The sequence below is a fragment of the Lynx rufus genome, unplaced genomic scaffold, assembly GCF_022079265.1.
Source record: "Lynx rufus isolate CCGP_SWC_20201006 ecotype Redwood Valley unplaced genomic scaffold, mLynRuf1.p SCAF_9, whole genome shotgun sequence".
NCBI classification, from domain to species: Eukaryota; Metazoa; Chordata; class Mammalia; order Carnivora; family Felidae; genus Lynx; species Lynx rufus.
Genome location: NW_025814897.1, coordinates 52,968,934 through 52,985,478, shown reverse-complemented (window position 1 = coordinate 52,985,478; position 16,545 = coordinate 52,968,934).

Here is a 16,545-nt window from a genome sequence, read left to right as displayed (position 1 = left end):
TAGAAAGTGGAGGGATTGGGGCTGACCGGCATTTTACCATGCCTCTGCTGAGAGAAGCCCGTGTCTGGTGGGAGATGCGTCTGAATCATTACTGTCTGGAACTATAAGGTCCTGGGAGTTTAGTCCCACAGTACACATGGAGCCCACAGGGAGAGCTTCCCAGCAACTATTGTTAGAACCTCTACTCGTGACTTTAGAGAGAAAGAGGATGGGTCAAGGTCTCTGCTACCTGTGTTATCTCAATCCCTGGGTGTCCATCTGTTTAATTCAATAGCTAGAGGAAACTTTCAAGGCTGCCGCCAGGGCTGGGGGGGGGGGTGGAATCTGTGCCACCCTGGCAGGGCTGGTGTATTGTAGGACTGGCTGCCCACAATATTCCTAAAACACGGGTCTCATCACATCGCCCCTCCCCTTGAAACCCTTCAGTAACTCCTCCTGGCATAGAATAGAGGCAGAGTCCTGAGCTGGGCTTTCAGGCTCCTCTGTGAGGCCCAGACTCTCTCTATAACATCCCTAACCTGCCCCTCACCACCTGTCCCTGTAACTCGAGCTGTGTCTCTTCTTCCTTTCAGGACTTTTTGCCTCTACTCACATAATTTTTTCACCACTTATAACTTAACTCAGATATCTACTTTTCCAATGGATCTACCATACAATCCAGCACTTCTACTTGTGGGTCTATACCCAAAGGAAATGAAAACAGGAGTGAAGTGAGATACACATACACCCATGTCTATCACACCATTATCCACCATTATCCATAGCAGCCAAGCTATGGAAACAACCCAAATGCCCATCGGTGGATGAACAGAGAAAATAAGATGTGGTATATATGCTCAAGAGAACGGCACTCAGCCACGAGCAAGGAGGGTACCCTGCCATTTGTGACAACATAGATGGACCCTGAGCACACGATGCTAAGCCAGATAAGTCAGAGAAAGAGACGTACTGTATGGTATCACTTATACGTGGCATCTAAAAAAGTTAAATCTGTAAAAGAGCAAGAGAGTAAACTGGTGGTTACCAGGGGATGGGGAGTGGAGAGATAAGATTGATGGTGTTTAAGGGTACAAATTTGTAACAAGTAGTAAATAAGCCATAGAGATCTAATGCACAGCATAATGAACATAGACACTAATACTGTGCTATAATGATGCGATGTGATAAATATTGCTTCAACAGCAATCACATTGCAATATATCAAATGTATCAAAGTAACATCCTGTGCATCTTAAATTAACAAAATGCAACATGTCAAATTTATCAAATTAAAAAAAAAAAGCCTGCTTTTCCATGAAACCTTCTCAGATATTCCCAGGTGGAATGAATCACTTCCTCCTCTGCTTTCTCATAGCACTTTGCTGACACTTGTGAAATAGCTTATATTAGATTATACCTCGTTATGAATGCACATTCTTTAAGGAGATTTGGTCATCTTGGATTCCCCGAGGCCCTGGCGAAGAGCCTTACTCACAGTGCACTCAGTAAGGGTTTGTGGAGTTGACTAGGTAACTGCAAAGTGCACAGTTCACTCTGGTGTCCGAGCAGTCATTTGCCTGTGTGCCTTCAGCATCGTTCTCCACCTTTCCCCCGCTCTGCTCTGGGTTACAGGGCCTTGCTCTTGCAAGCCATACTTTCCAGGTGCCCATGCAAATCACAATTCCCAGTGTCGTTTTTCAGGTTCTGAGATCATATCATACATACAAGCACTGGGAAACCTAGATGCTGATTCTGCTCTGCCACTAAGCATTCTTGTGTAATTCACATAATTTCTTGGGGCTTTAGATGGTTCCTCAGTAAAACGATGATCCTGAATTAATGTTTTGTTAGGGCCTGAGTATGCAAGCATGCATCCATCCATCCTTTTATCCATACGCTCATGAACTCTTATTGAGTTTTTCCGTTCTACCACACCATGGGGATGTAGAGGAGGATACAGCATGGTTCCCACTCACAGTAAGCTCACATTTGAGCAACAATTTGAAGTACTTTCAGGAGGAAAGTGATGTGAGCAGACATGTTCTTTCGAAAAGGTGACGGATGGCCTGCTGTGGGGGCCAATGAGAGTCAATTTCCTGAGGGCAGAACAAGAGCAACAGATAGAAGCCAGAGGAAGTCTGATTTCATCTCGAGATGACAAGGTGAATTTTCTAATAATTAAAGGGGCTCCATACTGACATTACAAGGTAGTGATGTCCTGTCAACAAACACACCCAAGAAGGCGCTAGGTGATGCCCTAGCAGTGGCAGGGAGTGTTTTCCTGCTTTGAGAAGACAGACTAGATGCTTCCTAAGATGGATTTTTAATTCTAAGCTGTTACGATTCTGAAAGTCAAGATTTCTATGCTTCAAATTAGTGGCTTTGAAACCCTTTTTTAAAAAGCAGCATGACTTTACCTTTAAACAAAACTCCACAGAATCTCGGTTTATAAAACAAGGAAAGCTGAAGCAACTAAGGCTAACGTTCAGGGCCCTGCCCTCCTGACCTTCCCCCCCAGTTCCTGAGAAAACAGGCTGAAAACCACAGCTGTACAGGATCTAGGAGCTTTGACATTTTTGTGGGTGAGCATATCTGTGCGGTAAGTCCCTGCCGGCCCCAGCACCTCCCTTATGCCCCTGCCACGCAGCCTCCACATGTGGTCCCTTTCACCACCCCTAAGACCCTCTCTGCCCTTGGAGATGAGAGGTTAAGGATCCGACATGATGCCACGCGACTTGCAGCATATGGCCCTGGCGCCGGGCCTGGCTCTGACTTTGCCATGTTCCGACGATGGGGTTTCTGCCAGAAGCTGACTCCCAGTCTCCACCTGGGGTCCCCTTCAAGACACTGTACACTCTCCCCTCCTCCCCACCCCATCTTTCCCTGCCTCCCCGGCCCTGAGAACCTCCATAGTTTAGCAGCACTTCACGGCTCTGAGCATGCTCTGAGTCGGGCACAAAGCTCATGCTTGAGTTTTACACCAGCGCCGTGAGCCAGGTATTAGCACCTGTACCTAGGAACCCGAGCCTCCTAGAGGGCAAGTGACTTGCTCACAGTCACTCAGTTGAGAAGCTGCTGACCTGAGATCATGACCCAGCTCGGCCCGGCCCTGGAGCCCACGTCCACTCCATCCCCAGGGTAACCTGGTCCCTCCTGGGGCTGGGCCCTGCTGTGCTCTCCCTAATTATCCTCTCTGATACCAGAGCTCCTCACTGCTTGATAACAAACTTCCTGCCTGGTTTTCTGAATCTCGGCTGCCTCTGAATTCTGCTTTGTCTTACTCTGTTAATATGTTCGCACATTTATTAAGCCTTCGCTATGTCGTGGCCATGGTTTTAAACATTTTACGTGTATGAATTTATTTTATCCTTTCAACAGCCCTATGACATAGGCATACCTGTTATATCCATTTTACAGATGAGAAAACTGAGGCCCAGTGAGGACGAATAACACAGTCACACAACTATGAAATAGCAGAGCCAATACAAACCTGGGCATCTGGTTTCGAGCCTGAATTCCTCATAATTAGACACTGTTTACAGGGTTTTGACTGGACGCTTTATGTCTCCTTCACCAGCAGGTGAGACGGTAAGACTCAACGACATAGGGGACTCAGTGGGGCTTAGTGACTACTCCTCTCTAGAGGGGCCAGAATGGTAACCACCATACATAGCTACCTTTGACGTGGGACCATTTTTTACCCAAGCCAATGAATAAATCAGTGATGAGAGCTTTGCACGTGTGTGGGGAGTGGGCGGGTGGGATGGGGGAACAAGGATATTTCAGCACACATTACTTGGTACATCAGCTTTTCCTTTTCCACCTAGCCGCATCAATGTCTTGTTCTGTTTCAGTGAATGGTGGAGGTTGTGGGTTGACAGATAGATTTCAGCTCTTTTCCCAAATTTGGTCAATTTATTGTGGTTGCTTGGAACCATGAGTTGGGATAGATTTTGCAGTCACATTTGGTCTCAGCGGGAAAGAGAGTCATGATCTATTAAGAATGTCTGCCATGTGCAAGGGAGGTGAAGGAGATGTATATGAGTTATTTATCTGATAGCCATGAGCTAGTTTCCTATTCTGGTTCTTTCCCGTTTCATCCCTAATCAGTTAAGTGGGGGCGGGCATGTCCTCATTCTAAAATGTGACCTGAGCTGGGGTGCCTGGGTGGCTCAGTTGGTTGAGCGTCAGACTTTGGCTCGGGTCACTATCTCACGGTTTGTGAGTTTGAGCCCCGCATCGGGCTCTGTGCTGACAGCTTGGGGCCTGGAGTCTGCTTCAGATTCTGTGTCTCTCCATCTCTCGGCCCCTCCCCTGCTCATGCTCTGTGTCTCTCTGTCTCTCAATAATAAATAAACGTTAAAAAAAATTAAAAAAAAAATAAAATGTGACCTGAGCTTTGCCAGGATCTCCATCCACTTCATACGTGGATGGCGACAATATGAACATGCTGCAGAATAGGGAGATGGGAAGATGGGGAGAAGGATTTACAATGGAAGTGTGGCTTTTTGTCTTGGCATGACTTCATAACTACAACAGAGCAGAAACGTTTCCATTAAAGCTTGGCAAATTGGTGGAGAAGGTCTCTTTCTCCCTTCATTTCTTGGGCACGTGGCTATGAGAGCCTTCCCGGTGGTGCTCTTCTGCATCCTATCTTGCCGGAACTCATGGCAAAATGGCAGCTCCACTGTTTGGGACTCAGTCTCCTCTCAATGCTCTTGGACCAGGTCCTGCTAGCTTGTGAGATCTGCAAGGGTCTTGATTCTCAGCTCTTTTCAAAGTTGATTTTCCCTCAACTCTCAGTTTCTAACTCATATGACCCTACCTGAAAAAGGCTCTCCTTTAGCCCTCTATCAAAGCCATTCTCTATTGTATCATCCTAGTTCATTTTCTTCAAATCTTGCTTCATTGGCTCGACTTGTTTTTCTTATTGATGTGTTTACTTGTTAAGTGTCTGCCCCCTCACGTTTGTAACGTAAGCCCCATTGTTTTCTCTTTCTTGTATAAAACCATAACACCCACAACTCTAAAAGTAAAACATAAAGTCAAGATTGATGCTAGGAGTGCCATGTGTGGTCTTCTTTGAGGTACGTGGCAGCTGCCCTTTCAGCGTTTGTCATGGTTTTCACCATCTGGCACACAGGAAACAATTTAACCCCTATAGGAACCTGGATTCTCTGAAGTTTCTTATCATCCAAATGCATCTCTACCCTTGAAGATCTTTTCCCACAGTGCACACCCACATGCCCTTCCCACTGGCTTCCAGCCTATGGTTTCTGTCAGATCTGACAGATGCGAGGAGATCGGATACCTGGTAGTTTCCCTTCTGAGGGTAAACTATAGCTTCCCTCACAGCCTTCTTGGACCAAGCCCTGGAGTGTCATGCAAACAAGAAGAGCCCATGTGTCCAATTTATTTCACAGTGACCTTATTAATATACTCCTTTGGCCATGTTCCTCCCAAATCTCCAGTGGCTCACCAATGCCCAAAGACCAAAGTCTAAGGTCTTTACAGTAAGGTACTCAAGGTTTTCCAAATCTGTCTCTTGTTCTGTTGACTTAAGTCAGGAATGGACCTTGGCTTGTTCCTGGAACATGCCTTGCCCACATCCTCCACTCCCTGTGCTCCTTGCCCAGGCATTACTCTTGGGCAGCTTTCCAGGTCCCCCTTATCTTTGGAATGGAGGACCCCTCTGTGCACTCCTCAGTACCCTGTACATTTCTGCACTGCTGTGCACAGACACATTTTGAAATGCATTTTGCTTGTTATCCTAAATAATAAGCCTGGGGGTAAGTACTATCTCTAATTTGTTTTTGGATCCTTAGCACACCTAGCAGAGACTTTAGTCCAGATTGCAAAAGAATGAACAGAATTGCTTCTTTATTTTTACGAATGACAAACAAAAGCTCAAAGTATAATTGTCTTGCCCAAATCCATACAGCTGGTTGCCAGGGGAATCAAGACTTGAACATCAGTCTGTTATATTTAGAGGCCCCACACTCAAATATCAAAAGGGACTGGGGAAAATTACACAAGTGTGAAAGCATGTGGGTGAAATCCAATCTGAGGCAGGGAAGACCTGTCTGTAAAAGGGAAGCCACCAAATACCTCAGTTGACAATCATGAAGTGGGTATGTGGCTTCAACTCTGCCAGATTGATAGTCAGGTTTCATGGAAAGTTGAAAATCTGATTGTGTGTGATAGCTCCCACAATTTTTCATGTTGCCAACTAGTTCTAATAAAAATATCATGTGGTCCAAACACATCTCCTCTGTAAGCCAGGTGAGGCTTCAGCCTGCCAAGTGGTGGCCCATGCTTCTAATCTCCAAAAGGCCTCCCTGGAGATCGTACCATGGATCAAGTGTTCAGACTTGCAGAGTGAGAGACAAGTTCCAACTGAGTTTGTGGTCAAATCATTTAAAGCCTCTGATATTGGGCTGATCTTGGGGCCATCAAGGTGAGTCGGATGAACACCTTGAGTTTCATTCACATGGACGCTTTGAGGTTGTGTCAACTAGAAAGGACAGTTTTCTTGGTCACTAAAACTGACCAAGAACTCCAGTGATGGTCTACAAAGGGGCTCTCCTGTGGATAAATTCAAATCAATACAAATTATGAAAGGGGCCCTGTGATGGATGGGCTGGCTGTCAAGAAGATAAAGTACTGAAGAATTATTGCAAGGGGAAACTCCAAATGCCTGGCTCTTTGGGAGTGGAAGGCAATTAACTGTGTAACATTTACATACATGGGGTGGGGGTGGTGCTTAGCTATAGAGAAAGTGATCAGCTCTGCCTTAATACAGGCACCGAGAGCCAGGCAATGGAAGTTTTAGCCACATTGACTTAAGCATTCATTTATTAAGACAAAATGAACCAGTATTGACTTGCAGGCCCTAATGCAGGGTATCGGCATATTAATAACAGACTGTTACGTGCACTGTCTGAATGCGGGTATGAAAGAATTGCTGTCCTTTCAAATATAAAGGAAACGGTGTCATTTAGATTCATAGTGATTGCTCCCAGGTTATCATGCAAGTTGGAGTTCGTGGAGTCAAAGGGGGCAGCATAGAGCAGCATGGGCTCACATCTTAATTCTACTCCCTACCAGCCTGATAACCTTGGCCATGTTGCTGAACCCATTTTCAGTCTCAGATTTATCATTGCTAACATAGGGATTGATAACCTTCTCCTCCCAGGTTGGTTGGGAAATGACCTTGTAAGTGCACTTTGCACAGTGTGTAGCACCAACTGAATGCTGTGTGCATGTCTACTTTGCTTCCTTTCTCAATTTCCACAGCACTTTGTCTGAGTCACTCCAATGACTTGGTTGATTTTCCATCTGATTTTTAGAGTCTCTCTGTCCATATATTTTCCTCTCTTAGGCAATGGATTCTTTTGGAGCATCTTCTGATTCGTCTTCGCATCTGGTATCGCATCTTCGCATCTTCGTATCTTCCAGGGGGCCTGCCCGGAGTAGGTACCCGATCACTGTTTGTGGCACAGGGATTGCAGAAGCCTTGGTTTGTAGCACCAGTCAGCACGTTCCCTGGCAGTCACTGGACCGTGCAGTTGCTCTGTTACACTAGGACCATATGGCTGAGGACTGAGCAGAAAAGCCTGCTGGTCCTGCTGTGTGCATGCTGCCCGAAATCATCCCCAGCTCCCAGTATGGACTGATGGCTGCTGAGCATGGATGGGGAAGTGTGATCCCTGTAACTGAGGGTATGAGGCAGAGCCTAGCAGGCTTCCTTGAATATATGGCTTCTATGATGGGCCATGGAAGATCAGAAAATGACGAAGGGCATCCTAGGCAAAACAAAGGGCCTGGACACGGTTTAGCAAAGTTTTGGAGATGTGAAAATACAGGATGTGGAGCTACAGGAGGAAGACCACTCAGAGTTACTAAGGCCCTACTATGTGCAGGAGTTTTAGATCTCCTAACACGTTTTGTTTGCTCTCTTGTCTTGCCAGGAAGTGTTGTCCTTCCTATTTTTTTTATTTTTATATATATATATATATATATATATATATATATATATATATATATATTTTTTTTTTTTTTTGAAGAAAGGATATGAGTGTGGGAGCAGGGCACAGGAAAAGAGAGAGAGACATGGAGCCTGACCCAGGGCTCCATCCCAACAACCCCGGGATCACGACCTGAGCCGAAATCAAGAGTCAGATGCTCAACCAACTGAGCCACCCAGGTGCCTCTGTCCTTCCTATTTTGAGGGGAGAAGAAAAAGGGTGGTCACATTTCACAACCTGCTCAGACCGCAGAGCCTTAAGAGGCAGGGCTGAATTTTGAGTACTTGTTTCCCTGATGCTAATGTCTTTATTCCCATGGTGAATGGAGAGGGGCAGGGAGCAGCTGGCTAAGGGGCTGGAATTCACCATCAATTCCCTCACATTCTATCATCAACTTCAACCCAAAGGTGAACACTGGGTCTGCTTTTCTGAAGCTGTATTCTCTTTCAGTTCTGAAAATTCCCCATGAGTTTGAAAAGTGATCCTCAAATCTCCAGAAAGAAGTGGGATCAGGCCTGTGGGGAAAGAGATCTATCTTCATACACAGGATTTGTTTCATTTTGCAAGTTGTAGCCAAATTGCTTGAGCTATTTTCAGACTTGGATTCCAGACAACTTGCTGAGATCCATATTATCTGATATGGGGTGTTTTTGTGCAGAGATTTTTTATTTTATCAGGTGCATTTCACCCCACCACAGGCCAGGCTAATTGCCCCAGTGATGCCTTGGGAAACTGGGGTGGAAGTTTGCATAGGCAGTGTTAGCCCAGGTGCATGGGAGCTCCTGATAGAGCTTCTCTGGGGGCTGGAGAGGCTCCTTCTATCTGATGGAATCATCTTTTAGATTCTGTGGGCCTCTGGGCTCTGATGGCAGGCTGAGCTGTCACACAATCTTTTTCCTAAATTACGTGCAATCCCCAAGCTAGATTAAACTGGATGTAGACATTTCTTTCACTAAGGACATGTAAATGGATGAATGGTCAGCAAACCATATAAAGTCAACAGAGGAGTCACTCTGTTCAGGAGGTTAGACTTTGGGGTCAGACAACCTGGACTTAGAATCCTTCTCTCACCAGCTGTGTGGCAAAGGGTGAGCATTTTAACCACTGCCAATCTTAGTTCCCCAACTAACATACAGCAATAAAAATACCTTTCTCCTAGGGTTCTTGGGAGAATTATTAAAAACAGCATTTTTCAAGTTCTAAGTACACCTCTTGGCATATACTTCCCTTACTTCCAAATCACTGACTGGGAAAAAAAAGTTGATAAGTTAAGTGATAAGTAATTGCAGTATCTTTATACTAAAACAAAGACATGCTTTACACAACAGATATACAAATTTATATGACATTTTAAGATTAATAAAGGAACCCTTAAAGAAATTTTAAGCTTGCAGAAGTTGTCTTGAGCTAAGCCTCCAGATCTCTAGAGAGAGACTGTCAGTTTCTGCTGTTACAGAGATTCAGTGAAAAAATTCAAGCACAGTTCTGGTCTAGTCTTCCAACCAATGAAGGAAGAGTCTAATTGCTGGCCTCTGTTCCCGTTTACATAGGTAAGGGTCCTTTTCCGAGATGGAATGCCAAAATTGTCTTGGCGAGTACTTATACAATCACTATATTGAATCACAGAATTATAGGGAGCTCAAAGGGAGCTTTTATTATGCCAGGTGCATTTCTCTCTACCTGCCACTTGCCATCCTGGGCCCAGGACAGTTCTGGAAGTAGGTTTGCTGCTTGGCAGGAGACCCAGAGACAAACATTTCCACACGTGGGTGATAGTTCAGGTGCACGGTGGCTCCTGGTAGAACTTCTTTAGGGACTCGAGGTAGGACTAGAAACAATGGAATTTGCAACGTTCTTTATGAAAGTGTTGGACTTTTTACAAGATATAGAATGGGGTTTTGAGTCAGTTTCATATTGATGTTAAGGGGTCAAGGACCAACACATAACCTCTTGGCTATACAAGTGCTTAATATAATGGTTAAATGTGGATGCTCAGGAGTCTATGTTGAGTTCATATTTTGGATCTGGAAACTTTGGGAAATTATATAACCAGTCTGAACCTCAGTTTTCTCCTCTGTAAGGTAGTCACCTACATGCTTAGTAGTCACCTAAGCATGTAAAGGAGCACATAAAACTCTTTGGATGTAGCTTGGTCTACAATAAATGCTTAACTTAAGGTAGCTTATATTTCCCACCATTACTACTACCGCGACTAAACCTAACGGTAATATATTGCTGATTGTCACCTTCCACATCACTATCTATGCCTCTTTTATGGGTCGTGTTGTTTTCCCCATGAATTAGCGGCATCTGTGTCTGTGTCATCTCTGCCCTAAGTCACCTCGCACCCAGTGACCTCAACCAACTTATCACTGTGCCCTTCCAGCATTCAGCACAGGGCTATGTCTTCGTTCCCCACATCCCCAGATAAACCCCTTTTGCTGCCTCCCTCTCTCACACCCAAACAAAGACCACTTGGCAGTGATGCTTTCTTTCTGTGGCCACCAGTTGTTCCCTGGCTTAGCTAGAGCCTGTAGACCTAAGATCTGATGCTGATGCAACTGAATATTTTGTAGTCATTTTAATTTAGGCAAAATACATTGTGAAATGTGAGAAACTGACTGTAGCTCTATGTTTTAATGGGGCTGGTGGGCTTACTTGTATCTGGGCCATTGAGTCCTGATGCCTGGACACTTTCACAAAAGCCAAAATCACACCCAGATCACCCATGAATCAACAGGCTGCTATAGCCACCTTTTTTTTTTTTTTTTTTTTTTTTTTTTTTTTGCAGCTTAAGCCCTAAGACATGCATGTGATCCGAGCTTGGGCTGTTACATCGGAGTTAGTCCTTAGATGTTTCCTTCCCATCAAAAATTTCCTGGGGACCAACATACTGCTAGGACATCTTCCCACCTCTTTCTCTATTGTAAGAGTGAACAGTACGTGTCTCAAGGGATGAGAAGCAAGATCTGGACTCTCTTTTTTGGCCAGGGATCTTTCTCTTCCTCTTGAGGTCTGGGGAGGACAGGAAGGGTTTTCATCCTGTATTCTCTGTACAAAGCCCTTCACTTAGAGGGAAAAGAGCCTGCATCTTGCTCCCTCTCTGGAGCTAGAAAGTCAGTCTCTGATGGGACAGAGGCAGGTTGGCATTCAGTACACAGTGACGTGTTTGATGGCCTGTAGTGTTGTGGAAAGACATAGATTCTAGAATCAGGCAGATCAAGATTTGAGTTCCTGCTCTGCTGCTGACTAGTTTAGGCAAGTTACTTCATTAAGCTTGAATGTCTTTAATTGCAAAACAGGGAGGATGCCATCCACCTCTCAGGATCGAGAGAATTTAATGAAATAACATATTAAAAGGACCTGGCAGTGCTTGCTTGGCATACAGTGAGTGCTAAACAAGAGTTAGTCTCTTTTGTTTCTCTTACTCCTTTGTTGAAAAGATATATTAATCCTGAGGCTAGACTGGGTTCCAGGGTAACTGGATTCTGATGTGGGCTCAGCCATCAACAATTGGCCCAGCCAGGGATAGGGGAATCCACCTTTCTAGATGTCTGTTTTCTCATCTTTAAAAGAAACGTGAGTTAGGGAATTTGTTCTAGGGTGTCCATTCTAGTATTAGCCTTCTAAACTTAACATAGATCTTCTTTAAGGACAGACTAGTGGTCTGCTACAAGGTCTTTGGATTCTACTTCTCCCCCACTCCACGGATATTTGCTTCTTCTCTGTTACACCAACCAGATTTCAGGTGTCCAAGCTGGCTATCTATCACTACGTATCATTAAAAAATCCACATATACTCAGAAATCTGCTGCCTAGGTGTCTCCATGGTCCAAAGAATAATTCAAAATTATAAAACTGGGTCTTCTGTCCCATGCAGAACAGAATTTTGATTATACCAAATTTCTAGCACAGACTCGTCTATTACTCTCTGATTACCTCAAATCAGGGATGTGTAACACTGTTTGCTTTGCACATTCTATTTGTACACTGTGCCTACCAAGAAGTAGAATGTTATAACAAGAACACAGGGTTTCTTTTCTGAAGTTGACCTAAAATGTTCACTTGCATTAGTTGTTGACCCTAGGACATTGGGCACCTCACCACCTCCTCGAGCCTCCATGTGTTCACCAGGAAAACAGGGACGTTAGTACCTTTTTGATCCATCTCTTAAGGCCACTCATAAGATTGTAGTAACATAATAAATGTAAATTGGGTTTCTTGAACTATTTTTTACATATGTGGATTCTCATTACTCTTCTGAGCCTCAGTTTCCTCATCTGGAAAATGGGTTTGACTAGGTCATCCTCAGGGAAGGCATCTCATGTAGTAACTGGCACAGAGCAGGCACTCCGAGAATGGCAGCTTTTAATTATCAGTGCTGATTCTCCTGATAACCCTTCAAAATGGAAATAATATTACAATTCCATTTTACATATAAGAAAAGTGCTATGTAAAGATTATTCTAATAGTACTTATTATCACAATTATTAGTTTTTTAATGTTTGGGGACCAAGCAGAGCTAGTTTATACACACTCACTATTAACTGTTCTTCAGTAACAGTACCCTGGAACTTCGGGGATGCTTATTAGCAATTGACGACTCATTGAAACCAACGAGCAGTCAGCAGAGAATCCACTTACAAAGGTGCTGTCCAGACCCACCATGGAGGATACCCCCTCAGGAATGTGTGCTGCCCTTAGGGACTCATGGCTGCTTAGGAGCCCGATCCCGGTCAGGATGGCTTTTCCTGCTTCCTCCATAAAGAGTAGTATGTGACAAGCCTGCTGGGGCAGGAAATAGTTTTGCGCTAATGAGTTTGTGCTTCACTGATGCTTTCCCATTAAAATCATGTTAACTGTGCCCCCCTGTTAATCATCCCAAAATCAGTTTATTAATTAACTCATTTTGGGAAATCGCAATTTAGTCAGAGCTCTCCAGCTCATTAGCATGTTACCAGGACAGAGAAAATAGATGTCGCTGAAATCCTTCCTTATACGTTCAGCTCATCAGGGCATGGAGTCTTCTTCAATCCCCCTGGTTTGTTCGTTCATTAATAAAGAATTATTGAAAGCATCCGAGGTGCCTGATTGTACACATATTTTGGGGGTAAAAGATGGAAGTCATAGTCTCTGCCTCAAGAGCATCAGAAGGTTGGGGTGTGAAGCTTGTGAATGGAAATGAGGGACAGGTTAAAAAGGAACAAGGGACCTGTTTACATCCGATCTTTAGATTATCCTTAAACCAGGCATTGTCTCAGGAGCAGGCAGGCCTTTCAAAGTTACTTCTGGTTTACCTGCAACTGGCTAAATGCATTTCTGTAGGGAGCTCTGAGATTATCCAGCCCAATCACCATTTTCATAATGATGACAATATTATTAACGAGAGCTAACGTGAATTGAATGATTCCTGTGTGTCAGGCACTGTCCTAAACGCTTTACATGCAATAACTCAATTAATAGCAATGACTTAATAATTCATTTATTTGATAATAATCACTGCATTAGTAACTCATTTAATCTCTGCTACAATTCTGTAAGGTAGGTACTAACAGGACCCTCATTTACAGATGAGGACACGATGGCAGGTTGTAAGGATTTGAACACAGGCAGTTTGGCTTCAGGATACGATAAGGAATGGGAACCAGGAGAGGAAGTGACTTGCCCAAGTCACACAGTGAGAAATGAGAAGAGAACTCAGGCCTCCCCAATGGCCAAATCTGCATTCTTCCATCTTGCCTGCTATATGCTTCCAGAAGTTCCTACTTCTGGATCAGGCAACTGTCTCTTGAAGTTCCCTTATAAAATATAATAGAGACTCTGTGCTTCTTGGTGGTAGGTCCAGGTCTCTATCTGACTATCCCTAGCGTTTGGCACATAATATGCACACAATCGATATTTATGGACTGGCTACATGAGCATGTAAATGTTTGGGATTTAGCCATTTGGTTACAACGATCTCATCCTAGAAAGGCTGCAACTTTCCAGCCATGTGACCTTGGGTTAAAATGAAAACTTTCTACACCTCAGTTTTCTCATCTGCAGAACAAATCTGAAAATAACTCCCTGTGGGCATTGTGAGGTTAAATGGAATGAAACCACAAGTGTCCTGTGACTAATACCTCATACGCCAATGTCAGCAGAAGTCACCCTCTTTATGAACTTTGCCATTTTTGAGTGTCAGGATGGCCCTCACTGAGTGGCCTGAGGGCAGCTGGGGGCCAGTCTACCTGAAAGGAGATGCTGGCTTTTCTTTGTCTCGCCAGGCACTCAAAGGGCAACACTGGTAATTGCGAGTTTGCGTGCTAATTTTGCGGTTTTCTGGACGTCTCTGCTCACTGAAGATCCAGCCATCAGCTGACTGCCCACAGCCCATCAGGGCACACAGGCCAGAGAGGAAGCTTGCCAAATCTGCACCTTGCTCTTCTGAACCTTCTTGCTTGAACTCTTTGTGTATGAAGAGAAGGCATGCTTCTGGGCAGCTGGGCAAGCCTTGGTCCTAGGGTGGGGGTGCAAGTGAGGTCACTCATTCCGCCCTGTAGTCCTTCTCACCCTTCAGCTTCCACCTCAGCTGACCTTTGTGCCTGGTAAACATCCATCTTGGTTTCCCTTCCCATGTGCCTGCAGTTGACTTTTTTGCAACCATTAAAAAAAAAAATCAGTGAGTGCAGGTGAAATGTATGGTGTCTCAACAGTGTTGAGATTAAGAGCAGAGGTTTGGGATAGACTAGCTGGGTTCACATCTTAGTCACTTACAAGTTACAAGACCCCAGGCAAGGATGGAGACTCTCTAAGAGCTAGTTTTCTCAACTTCATATGGGAGTAAAAAAGAAGTACCTACCTCTTGGTGATGCTGGGGAGACTAAGTGAGTGAATTCATGTAAAGAACTTTAGAATAATGCTGGGCACTAAGGAGGAACGCAAGACTGCACAAAACATTAGTGACTGCTGTTATCATTCTAGGTTATCTGCTCCCCCTGTGGTTGGTCAGGCTGCCTGAAAACTGCCACCACTGAATAGAAACAAAGGCTCCTGGTAACACAGCTGTAGGGTAGACTCTGGGCTTTCTCACACGACATGTCTAGCCTATGGGGCTGGGCTCCTCCTGGTCTTTGCTCCTGTCTCTGGGTGAGGAAGTACTGTGCACACGGACAGGTCAGGAGAGGTTATCGGCTTGAGATGCTATGCCTTCATGGTGGGTGAGAGAAGAAAGCTTGGTTGGAGTCTGGGGAATAAATAAGATTTAAAAAGTACTTTTAGGGCTAAAAGGCAGGATCTGTGTAAATACAAATAAATAGTAAATAAGTTAAAGGAGGTTGCCCTATTTTATTTAATGATTTACTAGCAGAGCCTGGGGATATTTCCCGAGGGAAGTAGGAGGAGATTCAGTCTTTGCTTCCAGCAGACATTGTCTGAAATTAAGGGGGTAGAGGTGTACTAAGTAGTGGACAGAAGCTCAGGTATCTTGGATTTTCCAGCAGCGACTTCCGGAGTTTTTCTTATGAGCACAAGCGTTTCTATAAGCAACATTCTACACGGAAGACCAACATGTGAGACATTGAAGAGTGGGGAACCAGAGACAGGGGTCGCGATGCTCTATTTTTCCTCTGTCCAAAACAGCAATGACAACAATGCCTTTGCAAGGTGACTGATGTAAGCTCTTTCACTGGTGGAGACTCTCAGAGTCCATCCTCCTGCCAAGGCCAGCACAGCAGGATGCCCGGTGGGGCCCAACCGTGAAAAGCTATGAGGCTATAAGATGGGGCGAAGGGTTGTCCACTTCCTATCAGATCTTCCTCGAGCATTTCAGGGGAACCCAACCCTCATTTAGCAGGACTCCTCCAAGCTTTGTCAAGGAGTCTTAGAGTCAACCCTAGAAAGGAGAGCTGTTTTGTCTACTGTTTAGAACTAGTGAGTATGAGGAGGAACCAGCCCAGTGACAGGATTTGCAGACAGCTGCAAGGAGCCTGAGACATTATTTACTCCAATCCTCCTCACTCTGCTTCTGATTAATTGAGGCCCAGAGAGGAGAGGTAGCTTTGAATGCTTGCTGCTAACGCAGCCCTGCTTGGGCCCAGAGCTAAGTTAGGTGGTGATGACATCATAAAAAGAGCTGCATTTTACTTGTTGCTGCTATTTATGATATCGGCTGCAAGACACCTTGACAGCCTGACCTGATATAATCGTCACATTTACTCTGTTTACTAGTATAGTGAGGACATTGCTATGTGTCCATCATACTATTGTTCTTCCCTGGATACAAAGGAGGCATTTTCCATTCCAACTTGCAGTAATTCGGGGGCCCGTATGACTAAGTTCTAGTTGAGAGGATGTGGGTCAATATTATACCTCTAACCAGTCTTGGCTGTAAGAGCCCCTGTTTAACCCTCCAATTTTTTCCTTCCCTGCCCTAGCAACCTCAGAGGTCATATGTTCCAAATAGGCAGCTGCAAGATAGAGAAAGGGTACCTTACTCACATCAGACTTAGCATAAGCAAGTCATACATTGCATTATAAACCACTGAGGTATGAGGGATGT